The following is a 7547-nucleotide window of genomic DNA, read 5'->3' as shown; positions in this document are numbered from 1 at the left end:
TAGATGAGGAAGAATTACAGTGTGACAAGACATTAAAAAACAAGGAAAAGAAGCAGCTACCTGTGAAGAAAGTGTGTTAAGTCACCACTCAGTTACAGGAAAAGTCAGAGCATTTACCTGTGTCATAGAAAACTGGCTGTATCCTGTTCTAGAAGAGTAATCTTGGTTGTTTGAGGAACAGTAGTACTTGCCAGCAACTGACCTCAAAACAGCATAAAATTCCGACAGGAGAACTAGGCCAATTGTGCATAAACCATACAGACTACCTTTTCATCAACAATCAGCTGTGAAGGACACTATCCAACAACAACTAGGTGCAGGAATCATTCTGGTCCCATGGAAATCAGTCAATGGGGAGAAAACCTATGTGTTAATATGAGATCAGTAAGCAGAGTGATGGCTCCAGATATTTACCCTCTACCCACTGAATAGCACTGAATAGATTATGAAACCTGTAAGCATTTCATCACCTTTCATATGTGTTCTGGGTACTACCAAATTCCGATTATACCTCAGGACTACCTAAATGGTGTCTTTGCAGTACCATCTGATTTGTATGAATTTTTACACCTGCCTCTCAATCTCAGTCTCAGAAATGTGTTAGCTACCTACCAAAGAATTGCTGACTTACTGCTGAAAGGATTGAGGCCTACAATGTGTCTTGTATGTCTGCATGACGTAATCATGTTTTCAAGAACTATTGAGGAACATGTGGATAGATTGAGGAAAGTATTGTCAAGGATGCAACATGTGCATCTAAGTTCGAAGACAGAGAAGTGTTCTTCTTCCATGTCACAGGTCCAGTACATGAGGCATGTTATAAGTTCATCTGGAGTGAAGCCATATCTGCACTTAAGAAATCCAGTAAATTTTGCACAGAGCATAACTTAATCATAGCGAACACTTGGTTCAGGAATCATGAAAGAAGGCTGTATACATGGAAGAAGCCTGGAGATACTAGAAGGTTTCAGATAGACTATATCATGGTAAGACAGAGATTTAGGAACCAGGTTTTAAATTGTAAGACATTTCCAGGGGCAGATGTGGACTCTGACCACAAACTATTGGTTATGAACTGTAGGTTAAAACTGAAGAAACTGCAAAAAGATGGGAATTTAAGGAGATGGGACCTGGATAAACTGAAAGAACCAGAGGTTGTACAGAGTTTCAGAGAGAGCGTAAGGGAACAATTGACGGGAATGGGAGAAATAAATACAGTAGAAGAAGAATGGGTAGCTTTGAGGGATGAAATAGTGAAGGCAGCAGAGGATCAAGTAGGTAAAAAGACAAGGGCTAGTAGAAATCCATGGGTAACAGAAGAGATACTGCATTTAATTGATGAAAGGAGAAAATACAAAAATGCAGTAAATGAAGCAGGCAAAAAGGAATACAAACGTCTCAAAAATGAGATCGACAGGAAGTGCAAAATGGCTAAGCAGGGATGGCTAGAGGACAAATGTAAGGATGTAGAGGCTTATCTCACTAGGGGTAAGATAGATACTGCCTACAGGAAAATTAAAGAGACCTTTGGAGATAAGAGAACCACTTGCATGAATATCAAGAGCTCAGAAGGAAACCCAGTTCTAAGCAAAGAAGGGAAAGCAGAAAGGTGGAAGGAGTATATAGAGGGTCTATACAGGGGCGATGTTCTTAAGGACAATATTATGGAAATGGAAGAGGATGTAGTGAAGATGAAATAGGAGATAGGATACTGTGTGAAGAGTTTGACAGAGCACTGAAAGACCTGAGTCGAAACAAGGCCCCGGGAATAGACAACATTCCATTAGAACTACTGACGGCCTTGGGAGAGCCAGTCCTGACAAAAATCTACCATCTGGTGAGCAAGATGTATGAAACAGGCGAAATACCCTCAGACTTCCAGAAGAATATAATAATTCCAATCCCAAAGAAAGCAGGTGTTGACAGATGTGAAAATTACCAAACTATCAGTTTAATAAGTCACAGCTGCAAAATACTAACACGAATTCTTTACCAATGAATGGAAAAGCTGGTAGAAGACGACCTCGGGGAAGAGCAGTTCGGATTCCGTAGAAATGTTGGAACACATGAGGCAATACTGACCCTACGACGTATCTTAGAAAACAGATTAAGGAAAGGCAAACCTACGTTTCTATCATTTGTAGACTTAGAGAAAGCTTTTGACAATGTTGACTGGAATAATCTCTTTCAAATTCTGAAGGTGGCAGGGGTAAAATGCAGGGAGTGAAGGGCTACTTACAATTTGTACAGAAAGCAGATGGCAGTTATAAGAGTCGAGGGACATGAAAGGGAAGCAGTGGTTGGGAAGGGAGTGAGACAGGGTTGTAGCCTCTCCCCAATGCTATTCAATCTGTATATTGAGCAGGCAGTGAAGGAAACAAAAGAAAAATTCTGAGTAGGTATTAAAATCCATGGAGAAGAAATAAAAACTTTGAGGTTCGCCAGTGACATTGTAATTCTGTCAGAGACAGCAAAGGACTTGGAAGAGCAGTTGAACAGAATGGTCAGTGTCTTGAAAGGAGGGTATAAGATGAACATCAACAAAAGCAAAACAAGGATAATGGAATGTAGTAGAATTAAGTCTGGTGATGCTGAGGGAATTAGATTAGGAAATGAGACACTTAAAGTAGTAAAGAAGTTTTGATATTTGGGGAGCAAAATAACTGATGATTGTCGAAGCACAGAGGATATAAAATGTAGACTGGCAATAGCAAGGAAAGCGTTTCTGAAGAAGAGAAATTTGTATACATCGAGTATAAATTTAAGTATCAGGAAGTTGTTTCTGGAAGTATTTGTATGGAAAGTAGCCATGTATCGAAGTGAAACATGGACGATAAATAGTTTAGACAAGAAGAGAATAGAAGCTTTCGAAATGTGGTGCTACAGAAGAATGCTGAAGATTAGATGGATAGATCACATAACTAATGATGAGGTATTAAATAGAATTGGGGAGAAGAGGAATTTGTGGCACAACTTGACTAGAAGAAGGGATCGATGGGTAGGACATGTTCTGAGGCATCAAGGGATCACCACTTTAGTACTGGAGGGCAGCGTGGAGGGTAAAAATCGTAGAGGGAGACCAAGAGATGAATACACTAAGCAGATTCAGAAGGATGTAGGCTGCAGTAGGTACTGGGAGATGAAGAAGCTTGCACAGGATAGAGTAGCATGGAGAGCTGCATCAAACCAGTCTCAGGACTGAAGACAACAACAACAACGAAACACTGTCATCATTTCCTGGAAAACAGTGTGATGATTAATAAGCTGTTAACAAGGTTACTGAAAAAGTTGCAGTTTTTAAATGGTCAGAAGAATGTGATTTAGCTATGAAATACACTATGTGATCAAAAGTATTTGGACACCTGGCTGAAAATTATGTACAAGTTCATCGCAACCTCCATCGGTAATGCTGGAATTCAGTATGGTGTTGGCCCACACTTAGCCTCGATGACAGGTTCCACCCTCGCAGGCATACATCAAAGAAGGTGCTGGAAGGTTTCTTGGGGAACGACAGCCCTTTCTTCATGGAGTGCTGCACTGAGGAGAGGTACTGATGTCAGTTGGTGAGGCCTGAAAAGAAGTCGGTATTCCAAAACATCCCAAAGGTGTTCTACAGGATTCAGATCCGGATTCTGGGCAGGCCAGTCCATTACAGGGATGTTATTGTCATATAACCTCTCCGCCACAGGCCATGCATTATGGACAGGTGCTCGATTGTGTTGAAAGATGCAATTGCCATCCCCAAATTGCTCTTCACCAATGGGAAGCAAAAAGGTACTTAAAGCACCAATGCAGGCCTGTGCTGTGATAGTGCCATGGAAAACAATAAGGGGTGTAAGCCCACACCATGAAAAACGTGGCCAAACCATAACACCACCAAATACGAATTTTGCTGTTGGCACTACACATGCTGGCACATGATGTTCACTGGGCATTCGCCATACCCACACCCTGCCATCGGATCGCCACATTGTGTACTGTGATTTGTCACTCCACACAACATTTTTCTACTGTTCAGTCGTCCAATGTTTATGCTCCTTGCACCAAGCAAAGAGTCATGTGGCATTTACCGGCATGATGTGTGGTTTATGAGCAGTCACTCGACCATGAAATCCTAGTTTTCTCACCTCCTGTTTAACTGTCATAGTACCTGCAGTAGATTCTGATGCAGTTTGTAATTCCTGTGTGATGGTCTGGATAGATATCTGCCTATTACACATTGCAACCCTCTTCAACTATTGGCAGTCTCTGTCAGTCAACAGACAAGGTAGGCCTGTATGCTTTTGTGATGTTTAGGAGTGTGGAAATCTCATGTACAGCCGCATGACACAAGTGACACCCAATTACCTGACCACGTTCGAAGTCTGCGAGTTCCATGGAGCACTCCATTCTGCTCTTTCATAATGTCTAAGGACTAGGTGGCAGCACAATGCACTTAATATGAAAAATGTATTTTCTTGGGGTGTCCGGATACTTTTGATCACATAGTGTAAGTGAAAGTGGTGATGACAAGTTCATCCCTGTCAATTTATCCAGTTTCTCAAAACCATTTATCCTTTCCTCCAATGCCTCAGATTTTTCTGTCAGATCAGTTTTTAACATTCTAATGTTTGTATAATAAGTTGCCGTCTCTTTAATCTAAGAATAGATTATCAATGCAGCTAGCCGCTATCTCTGTGTAATGTCTTGTCTGTATAGACGTGTATCTGTTGTCTTTAAGATCCCTTCACCTTCACACATAAGTCTATACAGTAAAGTAAGGCCCTCCCAGTTCTTGGCTGATCCATGATAAGACAGGCGAAAAATTAGACTAATGCAGGATTATAAGTATTGGCTTGCTGTAAGAGATCTTTACATTTATTATTACTGTTAAACACTGCAGTCAGTCGGGAAAATCAATCGTTTGGACAATTTGTTCCTTTTATGAAAGATTGCGAATTCCAGATGTGTACAAAGCCTTTTTGGACGATTTAACAAAGACTCAGTGATTGCAGGCTCTCTTCGACACAGCTGAAATTCCCCACTAATTACAGGGCCAACGGGATCAACAAATGATTCAGAAAAAACACATTCGTTCATTCACTCCAGAACAAAAAAGTCACAAAACTTATTTATGGAGGAAATCTTGTATTAAATCCATCTCCATTACATGTCCAGATCTCTGGTGATTCCACGCCTTAATTGTTTTCCTTTTACAATCTCTTTCTCTTCAAAACAAAACGCTAGTGGCACAAATGTTAATTGGCTCATTTTAGCGAGAAGAAAAGCAGAATATCTGTCTCTCAGAAACACCTCAATCCCTCAACAGATACTCCAGAAGCTGTACTAGTTACCACTCTAACAACCATGAAGAATGCATATATGCATCTATGTTATTTCAAAGAACAAACACACTAGAAAATACTTTGGCATCGACGAGCTGTCGCTGCATATATTACGAGAAAATCAGATCAGATAACTTTTCCAAAGTGAATGAATGTGGATGGTTTGATTGAAAATGATTAATTGGTGCATGGTAGAGGGTATTTGCTGTGGGGACATTACAAGTTCTTAGTCAAGAATACAATGGTGAAGAGAAGCTATGCTCCAAGCCAGCTCAGTCAAGCAGAAACTAATTACAGTAAAACTGAAAAAGAATTACTAAGCCTTAAATTTGGAGTAAACTATTTTAAATGTTACTTATATGTAAGAAAATTAACTGTGGTCACTGACTATGCTGCGCTTTTGGTGGATATTAACTACAGTGTGCATCATAAACTGGACAGTTTGCACCAGACTGCTAATGCTCTAAACCAAAAAGCTAGATTGGTGAAGGCAAACAATGTTTTAATGCAATAAATGAGAGAAGCACAAGAAAGGGGAGTAGCAGAATGTGTCCATGGTATAGCTTTAATCTATCAAAATGGGCAATAACAACACAGTCAGGTAGCTGAATTTTGCCACTGACAGCAGACGTCAGAATGTCACATGCATTCCTCCCACCCAGACTTCGTTACAGAGGGCAGTATCATATATCATAAGCTCCCTATGCTACAGTGTGGGAATTCTTAAAGAACTGCAAACACATATAATAGCTCAGTTCTGTGACAGCTTAAAAGCATACCATAGTGGGTGAAAGGCTACAAATGCCAGGACTGCCATGGGGTTTTGGAAGAAAGGTAGATAGACTGATGTGCAAAAATATATCTGTAACTGCTTGCCTTGTGCACAAAGATCACAACCCCCATGATCCCGGGTTGCTCTGCAACCCTTCCCAAAAGTAACATCATATCAAACCATTGACATCTTGACCTTGGCATTGTTGGCCATTTTCCACAAAGAACATAAGATAATAAGTACATTTTATTCATCGTTGATCATTTTTCCAGATATTTAATTTTGGTACTTCAGGCTGGCATTACAGCAGAAACTGTAGCTTGAGCATTTGGTACTCATTTATTCTTTCCATTTGGGAGTCCAGACGCTATCCTTACCAATCAGCGAACAAATTTCATGTCCTCCATCTTTGTACAGCTATGCAATCTGTTGCAATTAAAGAAATAAAGAGCAATGCCCTTCCACTCCAAGGCGAACGACCACCTCAAACATGTGCACCACACTGCAGTACTAATGCTATCCTATTACGTGAATCATGCACACAATGGTTGAGGCAGGTATATTCCACACATAGTTCCCGCATATAACAGCTGCATCCATGAATCAACTGGATATTCCCCATACGAGGCTGTATATGGAAGACTTATGAACTCGCCATCTGAACTAGACAAGCTGCCACCAGGCATCAAGCATGCTGAAGTCAAAGGACTGGAGTGCTGCCATAAAAGTATCTGGAAAAAGATGCAACAGAACAATGACAAAGTTACCACCAAACAACTGCAACACAGTACCAAAGGAGCTGCCATTCCCCCTTACAAATGGGGTTATTTAGTTTTGTTTTGAAATTCAGTCATTAAAAAGGGGAAAACAAATAAATTTTCACTCCCACATGAAGGGCCTTATTAATCTTAGATCTGATATCCACTGTCAACGGCAAAATTCAACTACTTGACTGTGTCGTTATGGCCCATTTTGATAGATTAAAGCTATACCATGGACACATTCTGCTACTTCCCTTTTGCAACTCCACACCAATCCCAAAGAGAAGCTAACACTGTAGTGAAGGAAGTAAAGAAGAAAGTGATTAAATGGCCCTTGGTTGTTTGGTTTGAGGGAGGGGACCAAACAGTGAGGTCATCGGTACCATCGGATTAGGGAAGGACAGGGAAGGAAGTCGGCCATGCTCTTTCAAAGGAATCATCCCGGAATTTGCCTGAAGCAATTTAGGGACATCACGGGAAACCTAAATCAGGATAGTCACACGCGGGTGTGAACCGTTGGCCTCCCGAATGTGAATCCAGTGTGCTAACCAATGCGCCACCTTGCTCAGTGCAGCCCTTGGCCTGACCATATTATGCTTTGAGAAACAGACAATCATATGCTTTGAGATCCAGAGATTAACTGCACTGTAATCAAGGTAACTCTGTGTTCTCGTGATCATTCGAGAAAAG

This window comes from Schistocerca piceifrons, chromosome 4 (genome assembly GCF_021461385.2).
Source record: "Schistocerca piceifrons isolate TAMUIC-IGC-003096 chromosome 4, iqSchPice1.1, whole genome shotgun sequence".
Classification (NCBI taxonomy): domain Eukaryota; kingdom Metazoa; phylum Arthropoda; class Insecta; order Orthoptera; family Acrididae; genus Schistocerca; species Schistocerca piceifrons.
The sequence above is the reverse complement of the archived record's forward strand: the minus strand, read 5'-3'. Positions refer to the sequence as shown.